The sequence below is a fragment of the Coffea arabica genome, chromosome 4c (genome assembly GCF_036785885.1).
Source record: "Coffea arabica cultivar ET-39 chromosome 4c, Coffea Arabica ET-39 HiFi, whole genome shotgun sequence".
NCBI lineage: Eukaryota > Viridiplantae > Streptophyta > Magnoliopsida > Gentianales > Rubiaceae > Coffea > Coffea arabica.
The window spans coordinates 44624020-44639277 of NC_092316.1; the positions used below are offsets into that span (position 1 = coordinate 44624020).

At 32.1% G+C, this 15258-nt stretch overlaps 1 long non-coding RNA gene across 2 annotated transcripts; it reads right to left on the minus strand.

Annotated features, from left to right (window-relative positions):
* Positions 1 to 109: 109 nt before the first annotated feature.
* Positions 110 to 10493, minus strand: LOC140005359 (uncharacterized). 2 transcript variants are annotated; one of them, XR_011813186.1, is made up of 4 exons: positions 9778 to 10488; positions 1782 to 1850; positions 1237 to 1370; positions 110 to 754 (listed from the first exon to the last, which is right to left on the minus strand). It is a non-coding gene; the product is annotated as an uncharacterized lncRNA (long non-coding RNA). The 2 variants fall into 2 exon arrangements; XR_011813185.1 differs by having other exon boundaries at positions 1237 to 1850; positions 9778 to 10493.
* Between the last annotated feature and the right edge of the window lie 4765 nt (positions 10494 to 15258).

A 15258-nucleotide genomic window follows, 5' to 3' on the forward strand; every position in this document is an offset into this window, starting at 1 on the left:
CAAGTTTATCATAAAACTCGGAATGCAGGCAATTAATAAGCTAGTTCGTTGTATTATCTTGGCAGAAATTTTGCAGTTGATCCTTGCATCTAAATACCACTCTCTCCATTTTAACTCAAGAACGTGCATGCTTACATTTTTCACTTCTATTGTTGTTTTGTTTGTTTGGGGGAGAGAGGGGAGGGGGTTGCAAAACTGCAGACTACTGTATATATGGTGGAGATTTGGCATGCACAAAGATTTAGATGCCCACTTTTTTTTTTTTTTTTTTGGGCAAAATGAGAACTTTGATTGATCAAGAAAGTAAGCTTTACAAAAGGAATATCACCCCAATGCATCAACAAGCATCACTAGTGTTCAAACACACTGTACACAACCTTCTGAACTATAGCAATGCAAAAGGGTCCCCTGTACGGTACTTTAGCTCAATCATGTAAAGCAGTCCGGATTCAAGTCCCACTCCACCGTTAGCTGCCAATTTTCCTGATTCCGGCGGAGCTTTAGGCCAAGATATAACAGAGAACTGAATAACATTGGTGACACCAACGTGCTGAAACACTCCTGTTCCTTTCCTACCACTGGTGCCATACAGTTACAGCTATCACCAACCTTCTAAGCTTTGCACGAAAAAGATTTCCCATGTGCATGTTGTATGTTTACAACACCATTCCATTTCCTGATTCCAGGGTACGGGCTTCTGTATAACAACATAATCTCTGCACCTTATCCCGGATTTGGATGCCCACTTAGATATCTGCATTGTAATGATCGTGAGCCTCGCTTGGGAAAATAATACTATGTATGTTAGGAAAGTATGGTTAGTCAGTCAAAGGAAATGAGTTCACAAAATGGAAGAATTCAAATATTTATTTCGTTATACATGCACGAGACTGCAATCTCTAAACTTGAGGAAAGCTTAACAAAGCTTTGGTGTTCAATTAGATGGATGCTTTGATCAAATAGAAGAAAGAACTACGAAATAAAGCTGAATCTAATATTGCTTATTTATGTGCCAGCTAAAGCTGAAAATTCTCTACCGTCTCTTACAGTGTTGACATACATTACAGGACATTAACTGTGCAAAGTCGGGCCACAACATTTGATAACTAATTTAAGGATTTTGTAATCATAATTTGGTCGATGGTGATGTTATAGATTATTAACAGGTATTGGTCGATTCTGTTGCCAACTTCTGTGGTCTAGCGATGTAGTGTTGGTAAAAAAGAGCAAACGTACCCCGTTATTATATTGGTGCTGGTGTCTTGTTAGTGTATCGGTGTTGCATGCTGATCATAGGAAAAGATTCTGCTCCAATTGTTGTTTTTAGTGATTCTAGCATCGAGGGTCATATCCAGTGCACGTGACGAATTCTCCCCAAAATGTAACAGACAAATTATGTCTTAAAAGAAAGTAAGATAACAAAAAAGCTTTAACTATTTCAGGTATTTCAGAATATATTACCAAAAAAAAAAAAATGAAACTTAAACTCAATGTTATAAATCAACTGTGGTAAGCTAAAGCTAGAACTACTTTCTATGTTGAAGAAGTGTAAATACTTATAATCAAAAAGAGGAAGAAAAAGTCATCTATCTTTATAAAATTTTTGACTCTTGACTTTTTTATGTTATGTTTTTAATCAATTACTCTTGCTCAAAAACTTTATAAGTGAATGGCTGCTTTTTAAATATTTTAGATGTTACATTTTCTACAACAAATGGTTAACTAAGACATTTTATTTATGTGTGGACTGCACAAAATTAAAGAATTAATTTGCTACATACTTAGAATATATTCAATTTGAACTTGAGGCCACCTGTACTTTACAAATTTCGCGATTGTCTGCGTGTGGACTGCATAGAATAAAACAATTAGTTTGCTACATACTCAGAATATATTTTATTTGAACTTGAAACCACTTGTGCTTTACAAATTTCGTGACTATATGCTGATCTTCTATTATTCACTTAGGTAAAAAATTAGTCAAATAAATGTTATAACTTTGGGGTCTATGCAAAGCACAAAACTTAAAATTCATAATCTTATCTTTCATTCATTAGCATATACATATGAGGAGAATTTATTTTGCAACCTATTGTTATATGTTAAGGGTAGTATAACTATTACAAAGAAAAATTATCTGATAGATTACAGATTATGCAACTTAGTGCGATTGTATTACACAATTTGTCAATCAAATATCTTACAAGCTAAGAGTTTATGGCCTAGTTTTGACAAACTCCCACTCTTCGTCTTAGTATTGATGGATTTTAGTAAAAAATAATAGGACATTCACAAGTAATTTGCATTTAATACTTCAACTCAACAAAACCAATAGGTCATTGAAAGAGGATATCACACTTATGATTGTATATTATTATAGTTCTTGATAAATGAATATATATGATATTCTAGTATTTTGCAAAATAGCTTAAGATCAACTAAAAAGCTTGGTGCTTACAAATAAAAAATGTGTATATGTTATGCTTTATTGAGGGTAACTGTATCTTATGCAATATTTGTTCCCCCGGTTAATTCCACTTTGTCCCTCCAAACTTTGGACGATTACCCACTTTAGTCCCTAAACTTCAAAATGGAACACTTAAGTCCCTAAACTTATAAATACCTCCCAATTAAGGAAAATTGTTAACAGAATCCTAAATGCCGTGACGGTCGAAGTGTCCCATTTTATAAGAGTTTAGGGATTTAAGTGTCTCATTTTATAAGTTTGGAGACTTAAGTGTCCCAATTTATAAGTTTTAGGGACTTAAGTGTTCTATTTTGAAATTTAGGGACTAAAGTAGATAATCATCCAAAATTTGGGAGGACAAAGTGAAATTAACCCTTTGTTCCCCCAGTCCTATATATCTCTCAAGATTAAAATCTAAAATTTTGGGTTAATTTCACTTTGTCCCCCCAAACTTTGGACGATTACCTATTTCAGTCCCTAAACTTCAAAATAGGACACTTAAGCCCCTAAACTTATAAATACCTCCCACTTAAGTCCCTAAATTTATAAAATGAGACACTTAAATCCTTAAGTCCTTATAAAATGAGACACTTCGACCACCAACGGCATTCAGGATTTGTTAACAATTTTCCTTAAGTGGGAGCTATTTATAAGTTTAGGGACTTAAGTGTCCCATTTTTAAGTTTAGGGACTGAAGTGGGTAATCGTCCAAAGTTTGGGGGGACAAAGTGGTATTAACCCTAAAATTTTCTTCCCTATCAATTTGTTTTGAAATTCTTAAACATTTATTTGGACTTTTGATTAAACAATTATAGTTTATAATCCTGTAGATTCTTCCTGGTGACCAAATTTTGCAACACAACTTATCTAATTTTGCTACTAGCTTTAGAAGCACAATTAGAAAAAAGAAAAGAAAAAGAAATCAGGCAGTATATAACCTATCAAATTAAGAGAATAGAAAACTTTCTTCTTAAGAAGGAACATTTCCAACATTATCAACTTGTATGATTTCAACTACTCAATCTCCGGTTAATTTTTCATGCAAATCCATAGAGATATACAAATATCTAAGTTCCATAGGTATACATTGATACATATATGTATGCAATTATACATAAACACTATAATCTTACTTAAGTCTCTACCATTATCAACTTGTATGATTTCAACTACTCAATCTTTGATTAATTATTCATGCAAATTCATATAGAAATACGAATAACAAAGTTCCATAGGCATACATGGATACATATATGTATACAATTATACATAAACACTATAATCTTACTTACATATAGAAATACGAATAACAAAGTTCCATAGGCATACATGGATACATATATGTATACAATTATACATAAACACTATAATCTTACTTAAATCTCTACCATTCAAGCAAAGTTAGACACTAAAAGCCCAAAAAAAAAAAATAGTACTTATGAATAGAAGCAATATAGAATTAAATTTATTCCAAGCTTAGTTCATTGTAGTAAAATATGAGCAATTCATACATAGTTTAGTAAAGAAGCTACCTTAAAATGATGCAATGTATACTATGTACATTTATGCAAATCTTTATTCCATAATCATGATTTACTATATACTTATATGACCCTTTTATTTTAAATAGTCACGAGATTCTCATTTTTTTTGGCATGTGATCCACCAATTAAATTCAATAGAAGCAAAGGGAATATATCAATAGAATTAAACTCTATCAAGTCAAGAGACTGGCTAATTCTTGTGAGACATCAACTATTAATATAGTTTAGCTGAGTTGCTACCTTTAATGAAGCTATGTTTAGGGTTAAAAGATGAGTCAAACTACTGGATACTCGAATCGAGTTCGACTCGGTAAGAGCTCATTTGAGTTTGTTCACCAGCTAATCAAATATAAGTTTGAGCAGCAATTTATGTTTGATAAACGTTCAAGCTTGGCTCAAGTTCAACTCGATTAGCATATAAGTGAAATTTACATGTAGAAAGTTGAAGCTACTCGAGCTCAACAACATTCAACTCAATGAACAAGCCAATCTTGAACAAAATTTTAACTTCGTCAAAATAATCAAACAAGATTGAAGTTGTTCGGGTTGTTTAGACTCCTTTACAAAACCTTAGCTCTATACATTATAGGATTTAAACTTGTATTGTGTATTTATAGTTCAAGACTAACTCATATGAGTTTCTTCTCTTATAAAATAATGAGATTCTCATCATATTGAAGAACATCTTGCAAAATTTTAAATCTAAGGCTCAATTTGCCAAAGAAAAGGAATAAAAGGAAAAATGAAAAACCAAAAAAAAAAATCGAAGTTGGCTTTTATGTTAATTGCATCTAATTTATCCTTACTAGCACATTTGACTTGTACATTTGACTTTTATATGGTGCAAAATTGTTTGTCTAAATCTCAATTATATTCTTTTTGTAGTCTAAACTTGATTCCTATCGATCCATAGCCATAAATGCAAACTTTTCTCCATAACTGGACGTGGTAGGAAAAGAAATGAAAAGTCCAAAACATAAACTACATCAAATTAAGGAGTTTATCAATGCAAAGAAAACAAGAATAGAACAATAATAACGAGTATATGATTCAAAAAAAACTTGAAAAGTGAAAATTTTATATGGGTCACATTTGTTTGCAATTTTGGATAAAAAACATTGTTTGAATAGAATGCCTCAATAAATTTCTTGTCTATATCAAATTTGCAAAGAATGTATTCATTCTTTAGAGTATTGAAGAATTTTGAACCAACTGATTCACTACAGCATGGAGTATTAACATATTATTTAGGAAAAGAGAGAGAATTTCAAAAGTCAAGCACTAAAGAGTAGCGTAATGAAATTCAATACTTATTCTTATAATATTAGATTCATATGATGAGAATAATTCTTTGATTAATTTATAAATCCATGCTAACAAATTTTCTTTCCTAATTGCTATTGTATCACTCCATTAACTAAGAGTAATCCTTAAAAAGAAAGAACAATCCTTTGTTCGGCAAATGAACAAAGTAATTTTATCATGAAAAGAAATCTACTTGCAATCAAATTTGGTCCTAATATGTGTGAAGATTTAAAGTTGATTGTATTTTCTTATTTATTCTTTTGCAGAATCTTACATTCGAGGATATTTATTTCCAATTAAATTTGATTCCTAATGTGAAGCCTAAAATTGTTGTATTTCTTTTTTTATTCTTTTAGGAGAATTTTATATAAATAACCTTGACAATTTTTCGAAGGGTTCACAACCTTATAGATTAAATTGAGGATACCAACTAATGCTGTTAATCGACTCAAGTAGTTTGAAAAGCTCGATCAACCTCGAACTCGACTCGTTAATTTCAGTAAATGAGTTGAGTTCAAGCTAGAAAAATACCCAAATAACTAGCCGAGCCAACTCCACTCGTCTCCTATTCGAGCAGCTCGATTGGACTCGTTAGTCAAGCATATATGTCATTTCACACTATACATGAAGTAGAACTAAAGGTTAGGTTTCATTCTTCGACCTTCCTCCAAAATCATTTCTGATTTCCGTCCCAAATTCCAATCTCTCTATCGTAGCCTGTTGTTTGCACCACCAGTCAACCACTCAACTACCAACCATCTGTTCACCAGTCACCTCCAGCTATCTCTTCAGTCTTCACCAGCCAGCTCTTCACCTTTCTCCGCTATTAGTTTTTCTCCACAAAAAACTACCACGAGTTTCTCCATTTTCATAACCAACCACTACTATGCAAACCACCATGACCACGAGCTTTTCCATTTTTCACTGCCAAAACAATAATGTAAAAGAAAGACAAACCGATTTATAGTGGTCTCATACCCTCTTTAACACCTGTATCCACTCCTAATCTTCTTCAAGTTTGGAGTCCAATCCACTTGTAGTTTCTTTAAATGGTGGTGAAGCAAACTAACTTGTACGAAAGAAGGATCACTCTTTGCTCACTAAGCTAACTCTAGTTGAATCAAAGAGTTTTACAACTCACTCAAGTTAACCCTCTCAAATCCACGATTGAATGCTGACTTACAACTGAAGAGTATACTTTGCTTTTCAACGTCATAAAGAACTACAAGTATACAATGGGAGGAGTATTTTTACACAAAATCACTGTAGGAAGTTTGTATACAATTTTGGCCAAAGTCTCTAATTATTTCAACTTTAAGATATATATAAATAGTGAAAATCGGGTCTAAAATGCCCTCCAATGGTCAAATAATTAATGCAGGAAAAACTAGTTGCTAGATACAAAAACTGTCAACCAGACGTCTGTATGGCATCCGATTGATGTCTGTATGGTTGTCCACACTGCATTCGCATGCCTTCCATCAATCTTTTGTTTTTCAACTTTCCAGCCATGTGGACATCCGCACATTTTTGGCTGTGCATCCACATGGTCATCCACTTCTCTTAATAACTTGCAATTTCTTACAATCTTCAACTTTTTTACATTTGGAACATTTTCAATTGCAAACCTCTTCTATCATTATTGTGATTAGTTGAAGTTCTATGAGAAGCACTCAAGTAAACCATTAGTGTGTGTCGCGCCCCATTTTTTAAAAATAAAATACGAGTTTATAAAAATGGATTTTTTATTAATTTTGAATGAAAATGAGTTTTTGATTTTTAGAGAATAAATAAAGCAAAAGGGCCTAAAATGGGACTTTAAGAAGTGCGACGATTTGGGCCCAAAATAATAGTTTAAAAAGGGTTTTTAATAAAAAATAGGAGTCGCCACTTGATATTGAGTTAAAGTGTACCAAATCACCTAAAAATATATTTTTAATAAAAAATAGGAAAAACCTTTTTTAAACGACTCCAAATCTTTAAAAATCAAGAGAAAAGGGTTCGGGAATCACGCTTGAAGAAAGGGAAGACAAGGATAAAATTCAATGCACCCTTTCAACCTAACCAGAGCTAGTTGCGTGATTTAGTCGGAAAATTTTCTTAGTTTAATCTATAAGACTTATCATATTTGGATGTTACTATATGAATGCAAACTTAGACCTAATGAATATTGGAAAGGTCAATATGTCTCTTCGGATTTTAGTTGGTGCAAATCGCATTAATTGCGATGCCCAAAAGTGATTCTTTGAAAAGGTCACGAATATGCAACAATGAGACTTAGAAAAATTAAAATATACAAATATACGTGACCTAAAAAGAGAAATGTAACATAACGGGTACGGGGGTACGAAGATTCGTGATTCAATTTTTCCATTTTATAGAGGAGATACGAGCGTGCCAAAACTAAAGAGTCATACTCGTCCATATCCCATATTTAAAGGGTACTCCCCAACCTAATCAGGCAAATGTACTAACATATTTTCTAATTTTTCTTAAATGAAATGCAAATCTAAATGTCATCTTTCACACATAGGGGTAAGGGGATATACATATAAAGAAAATATCATGCAAAATGGTAAAGATCCTAAAGAGTAGAAAATATGCATGAAATATTGCGATTGTCACACCAACATGTGATTCTAGCTTGTGGACGGCCTAAGAGTCTAGCGTTGGACTAACCCATGTCTATAAGCTCTTCAAAAGCGTTGGACTAGTGAGAAATTGGGGAGAGTGGCCACAACTAGCATTGGATTAGTGTGATGATGTCATGCATTTATTATAATCAAATAAATCATATAAAACATAATAAAAACAAGTAAACACATAAATCACATCGAGCACATAGCACATAAGCATAATATCTAAATGCAAAGATCGTAAGAAAGCGAGTAAACACATAAACATACGAGCATGCAAGCACACAAAGTAAATAACAGCAAATAAAGACCTAACCATTACATTTAGGGGCCCTAACTACAATTTAAGGAGGGGGAAAGAATAAAATAATAAAATAACTACCTAACTATTACATATTCTATCTAAATACATGTTTTGAACCCCTTAACTATTATAATTTGGCATTTAAATGCCTCTCAAACAATCAAAAATTAAATCAAAGTAAATATACAAAATTAAAAAAAAATAAAGTGAATAAATAAATAAAACAAAATAAAATAAAAAAAATTCAAAAACATGCTATTACACACATAAATCACATAAGATCAAGTAATAGTAAAATTAAAATAAAGGAGTAGAATGTACCTCCCTTGAATTGGTGGCCTAATGATACGAAATTTCTCTTATTTACCCTCTAAAACAGATAAAATGGTCAAAGCACCAATTTATTTAATAAACACACAACCAATTACTTGAAATCAACTCAAGGTTCCTAAAATTTACAAATTAAACGCCATTTAAACTAAGCAAGTACTTAAACAATTCAACTTTATCAAACAAAATGCAAACTAATGATTCAAAAGCCATCACCTTAATTCACTACTCATGAAGCATCCAAAATCTACATTTAACGAGTTCATTTGAAATTTTATTGATAAAACTTGAATTAACTCATGAAGATTTGCAAACATGTTAAAGAAAATCACTGCTATTATTTTGACCATTTTCTTAATGAGCAAAATGGTTCCTGAACATAATCAAATTATTTTAGTGAAATTAGTTAAAGAATCTAAACTCATAAACCAAAGACACAAAACTTCATGGAGTCATTTTCCCTCAACACAATTCCAACTTGAATCGAATCAAATCCCAACAACTTGAATTGATAGAATCCGCAAGAGAAAGAACAAGGAAACTTCAAAATCTCAGGTGCCTTCCAAATTTCTGATTTAAAACTTTTAGCAAGGGACAGTTATTTCAAAATCACAAACTCACCCCATCACCAAACGCCGCTGAACTCCAAGTAAGAGAAAAAAGAAGAGACTAGACAAATACTGAACAAATGCTATAACTAGAACAAATGAACGGGAGCCTAGACTTCAGTTAGAGCAACTGTGGTTTCGAAATTGCAAAACAATGTCTATTGCTGCAACAGACAATTGCCATATTGCGGCCTGATGTTACATCAACATCGCTGCAAGTTGTACATAATATCGCATTCAAACAGCAAGCAATCCAAAAGTTCAAGCAAACCAACACTTCATGCGACCAAACAACGCATCTGTCAATATTGCTGCAACAAAGCCAAGAAGTTCAAGCTTTGTTGCAGCAAAGTTTCAAGCTCAATTTTCATTTTAAGAACCTTGATGGACTCGACTATCATAAGGGATCTAAGAGCAAGAGCAGGACATCACATTCACAAAAACAAAAAAAATCATCAACATCAGTCACAACAATGGGTACCCGAACTATAAAGCAAGAAACCACAAGCAAACCCACCAAATCTTAAAGCACAAATGAAGATTAATGGAAGTTTACCATGAATAAAGGACACAGTTGGATTACCTCTATCCCAAAAAGTGTTTTTGAACATGAAATAATCCCCAGAGAACGTGAAAAATGGTGAGGAACTCCTCTGACCTGCAACCCAGAAAATTGTAAGGAATGACAAGATGCTGTTTTTGAGCCCCCGATTTGCATGCCTTCCTGATGTTATTTCAAAAATATCTCTGAACGAAAGTTGAACCTTTGCTTAAGTAGATGTCCCAGATCTCTTAAAACATCCAAGAAGAAGCCGATTCAGTGGAGAAGTTTGCCTCCCAAAATGACGGAAAATCAGCCTGAACCCTAAAAACAATTCTGCAAAAAAAATCTTTCTTTCCTTTGTTCTCTGTCTTGTCTTTCTTTTCCTTTCGTTTTTTTTTTTGCTGTTTCCCTTCTAATCCTCTCCAGATTCTCCCCAGGTTCTTCCTTTTCTGGTTTCTTCTTGCTCCCTTTCATTTTCTTCCCCGCAACTCCCTTTTCCCTTTGCTTCTATCTTTCTTTCCCAGTTTCTCTCCTCGTTTTCTTCCTCTCCAGTCTCACTCTCTCTTTCTTGCACTCACCAGAATCTCTCTTTCCCTTCCCCTCTTTCTCTTCTTTTTCCTTCCTTTCTTTCTTCCCCCCCCCCCCGAAGCTCTTTCTCTTCCTTCCTTTCTTTTTTTCTTTCGTTCTTTCTTTTTCTTGTTTTTCTCCCCTGCCCCGAAGTTCCTCTTTCACTTTTCCAGATTTTTTCCTCTTTTGTTCCAGATATTTCCCAATTCAACACCTATCTTGCCACCTAGTCTTTGGCATGTGTTGTGCAAGAAGACAAAAACATATGGTCAATGCTCAACTAATCCACCTAGCCAATTTGCATGCCTTCCACCTATTTTTATTTTTTCTTTTTATTTTGTTTTTCAAAACAAATTTAGGTTAACCAAAATGTTAAATTCCTAATTGAGATTGCCTTGCAAAAAATTTCATTTTATTTGGAAGAAATTGAATTTGAAAAGATTAAAATAAATTTTGTGAGAATTTTCTTTTTTTTTCCTTTCAAAAAAAATTATATTTTTTTAAAAAGATGATGAACTTAATTTAATAAAAATAACTAAATATCGTTTTGTGAACTTTGGTGGCATAAAATAAAATAAAACAAAACAAAATAAAATAAAATTTTGGTGTCTACAGTGTGTTTCATCATCGATTTGTTAATCATCAAAACTAGATGATTTTGGACCAAAAGATTTTTAAAGAAAAATTATGACTATGTTAAACTTTTGAAATTTAATTGCCATTCCTAGCATTAGAAAGTATTGCAATGTTATTTAAAGAAGAGAAACTTTGTTAAAAAAAAGAAAGAAATATTTAGTATAAGTTATTATTATGTTACCTTTATAAATAATAAGACACATAATATCAATATAATAAATTCCATTAATACGATTCACATGTGATAATATAGAATAGGTCGGATTTGATCACTTTGAGTATTGAAATGCCAAAATTAGAACCATCTACCACTATATCCTTAAAGGGTTTTATTAATATCCCAAATAAGATCAATATACTTAGATCCCTTAGTAATTTTTTAAAGATATTTAGGAAGGCAAAAAATTATGATCTTCTTTACTCTATGCAGTACATTTATGAAATAATAATATTTATAATTAAATTATACAAGATCTAGATTGATGATAATGGAAGAATGTAACTCTACGTATCATATATAAGTTTATTGAGGTGATAGATTATAAAAAAAATTGTGTAACATTATTGATCTTGATTCCTGTCTTTTGATGTTTACAAAACAAATAGATAGTACTATTATCTTCTCAAAGATCTTTTCAACAATGAAGCAAATCAGGTTCAAAGATTAAGTATAATTGAAAGAGACAAAGTGTGCTGAAATCTATTGAACGCTCATGAAGACTGGATCGGACGTCCGATAATCATTGCGCAACTTCGGACGCATGAAGAACTCTATCACCGGACGTCTAAAGGAAATAAGACATTTTCCCTAACTCACTGACTTCGATCGGACGCAAGTATTGGACGTCCGATAGGATTCTTCAAACTCGACGAAAGCTGTCGGACGCTTACAAAAACAATACCGGACGTCTGAAAGAATTGAGATATTCCTTCTAACTCATTGTCTGCTTTCAGACGTAAGCACCGGACGTCCGATAAAATTGAAGAAGATTTTTCAAACTCACTGCCTGTTGTCGGATGCATGTTTCGGATGTACCGAACGTCCGATACTTCCAACGGCTAGTGGATTCTTCAGCTACTTTCTATCCATTGAAAGTATTAATGAAACACTTTTTTTTGTCTCATATAAATAGAGTATGGTTAGAAATTTCAAATAACTTTTGCACACTGAAGATACAAAAGATATAGAGTAGTTTTAATGAGAAAACACTCTCCAAAGAAGATTTGTAGTTTTAGTGGTGTGAAGTTCATTGTAAACTTTTCATTTATGAGTGAATACTTCAGTAATGTAGGCTTATGAGGGTTGTCCTGAGGGATAGTAAAATTTCCTACCTTGACCAAGTGAAAATTGGGGCAAGGAGGAAGTGAACCTTCCTTTGTACACAAGATTGGTTGTATTTCATCAATTTGAAGAAACTTGTTTGAATTGATCTACAAGTTCAAGAGGAGCTTGGTAATCAATTGGTTTGCAATTCTTCCCTTCTTATTTATTTATTGTTATCTTGTGATCTTTAAATTGCTTATATTTTCTACTTCTTTCAAGTGATATTGTTCATTTATTGATTGATTCATTGTGTGATCACTTAGAAAAGAGAGTAAATTTCATATTGAGCAAAAAATGTCCATAACTTGATTAGTTTTATAATTCAACCTAATTCATCCCCTATTAGATTGTTTTCGGGTCTAACAATTAGTATCAGAATTTGGTCTTCTAGAGATTAAGCTCAAGCGGTTTAGGAGTAAAGATGACAACCAACAATGCCATGTTTTTGGAAGGACAATCTGTGATTAGACCACCTATGTTTAAGGATCAAATTATGTGAGTTAGAAAAAAAGAATGATTATTTTCTTGCAATCGATTGATATTGAATTATAATTTATTGTTAATGAATGTTCATATGATACCTCTATAGTAGATGATATTATTCATAGACCAAAATAAAAAACTATAAATAAATTAACTACAGTTGATAAAACTCATCTCACCTTAAATGCAAAAGTCATGAATGTGTTATATAGTGCTTTAGATTCAAATGAATCTATTAGAGTCAAGAGTTACAAGTCAGCTAAAGAAATTTGGGACAAACTGAAAGAAATTCATGAAGATAATGAGAATATTAGAGAACAAAAAAAAATCTATTTTAGTTACTAAATATGAGTCGTTTAAGATGGAACCTCATGAAAATATTGATCAAATATATTGTAAGATTCAATGATCTCATTAAGGATTTAGAAGTGCTGAAAAAAAAATACTCTCTATGTGAAAAAAACAGAAAAATCCTGAATGCCTTGTCCAAAGATTGGGAAGTAAAGTGACTGCTATTGAGGAGGCTAAAGATTTGAAAACTATGCCTATTGAATCACTTATTAATTCGCTGACCTATTATGAGTTGAAATTTAAGACTAAGGTATAAGAGAAAGAAGATGCAAAGGTAAGAAGGAGCATTGCTCTAAAAACATTTCAAGATGAAGATGATTCGACCTCCTTGGATGGAGAAGATGTGGAAGTTGATGACAGTGATCTTGTTTTTATCACAAGAAGTTTCAAGATGATCCTCAACAAAAGGAGATTTAGAAGAGGAGGACCTAGCAATTCAGATTCTAATCAATTCAACAATGTAAGAAACAAAGGAAAGTATGAGGCCAACAAAAAATAAAGTGACAAATGCTATGAATACGGCTAACTTGGACACTATATGAGTAAGTGTCCAATGAAGAAGAGGAAAGCTAAAAGAGAACCAAGATTCAACAACTTTCAATTTACATGGAATGAGTGCAACTCCGATGGTAAATTTGAAGAGTAAGAAAAATCTGCTCAACTAGCTTTTATGGCCATTGAAAATAATGAGGTAACAACTTCTAACTCTCAATTTGAAAGTGATGATGAAACTAATGATGATCTTGTATCTTTCATTAAAAAATTGCATGATAGTTTGAAAGATTTTTATGCTAGAAATAAAGAATTAAAACACAAAATTAGTTTTCTTCTTCAAAATAATGCACGTCTTTTTCAAGAAAATAAAAATCTGAAAACTGAAAATGATTGCTTGAAAAATGGTGAGATTGATCTACAAAATAAGTTTGATAGAAAAATAACACTTTGTGAAATATTCAAAAAGGAGTAAGGTGATTTGAAAAGAAAAATAGATAATTTAAATGAGTTGTTCCAACATAAAAAACAAAACTGCTTTCAAGAAAATGGAACAAAGACTCATTTTGGCACTCATGAGAAGAAGTTAAATTCTGGTGCAAATGATTTTGTTGTCTATAAGAGAAGACAAATAAGATTTATTAAACCTATTTATGCAAATAACTCTTTGGTTATGTGTAATTTTTGTTGTCAAAAAGGTCACATGAAAAGTGATTGTTATGTGAGAAACAACATGAGAAGAGGCATAAAATACATGTGGATACTTAGAAATGATGTTAACTCTCAAAGACCCAAATCTCTTGATTGAAAATGGTTTTAAAAAGTGGATAGTTTTTTGGTTGAAAATGTTTTTAAGAGGGGTATTCTGGATACCACTATTTTCACTAAACAAAATTCAAATGATCTTTTATTTGTATAAATATATGTGGATGATATTATTTTTGGTACTATTAATGAATGTTTATGCAAGAATTTTTTTCACTATTATGCTAAATGAGTTTGAGATGAGTATGATGGGAGTTTGAATTTTTTTCTTGGACTCCAAGTGCTTCAAACTCAAGAAGGTGCGAAAATTGATGAGAAAAAATACAGAGGTATGATCGCTACATGTATTTTGTAATGCTTTTGATATTTCTGATGTTCTGAACTAAGTTTCCTTTGATGGTTTTTGAATGCCTAATGAATGTTAGTTGATATGAATGTTTGTCTCATTGATATTCATTAATAATTGTTGGTATCTTTTGATGTTATTCTTCTGTTATTGGCTGATGATGGTTGCCACTATTTTTTTTTATGGCAATTACTCTCTACTTTTATGATGACAAAAAGGGGAAGAAATTATAAAATGGATGATAGTTTGGGATGCTATGAGTAAGGGGGAGTTCATTTGATAATATTATATGATGGTACTTAATGGTTTTGGATGCTATCAGTAAGAGGGAGTTTCTACTCATTTTCCTTCCTTCCATCTATTGTTTTGTCATCATCAAAAAAGGGGAGAATGTTGATTTTGATTCCTATCTTTTGATGTTTACAAAATAAATGGATAGTACCAATATCTTTTCAAAGATCTTTTCAATAACGAAGCAAATTAGGTTCAAAGATTAAGTACAATTGAAAGAAATAAAGTGTGCTGAAAACTGTTGGACGCTCGTGAAAACTGGATT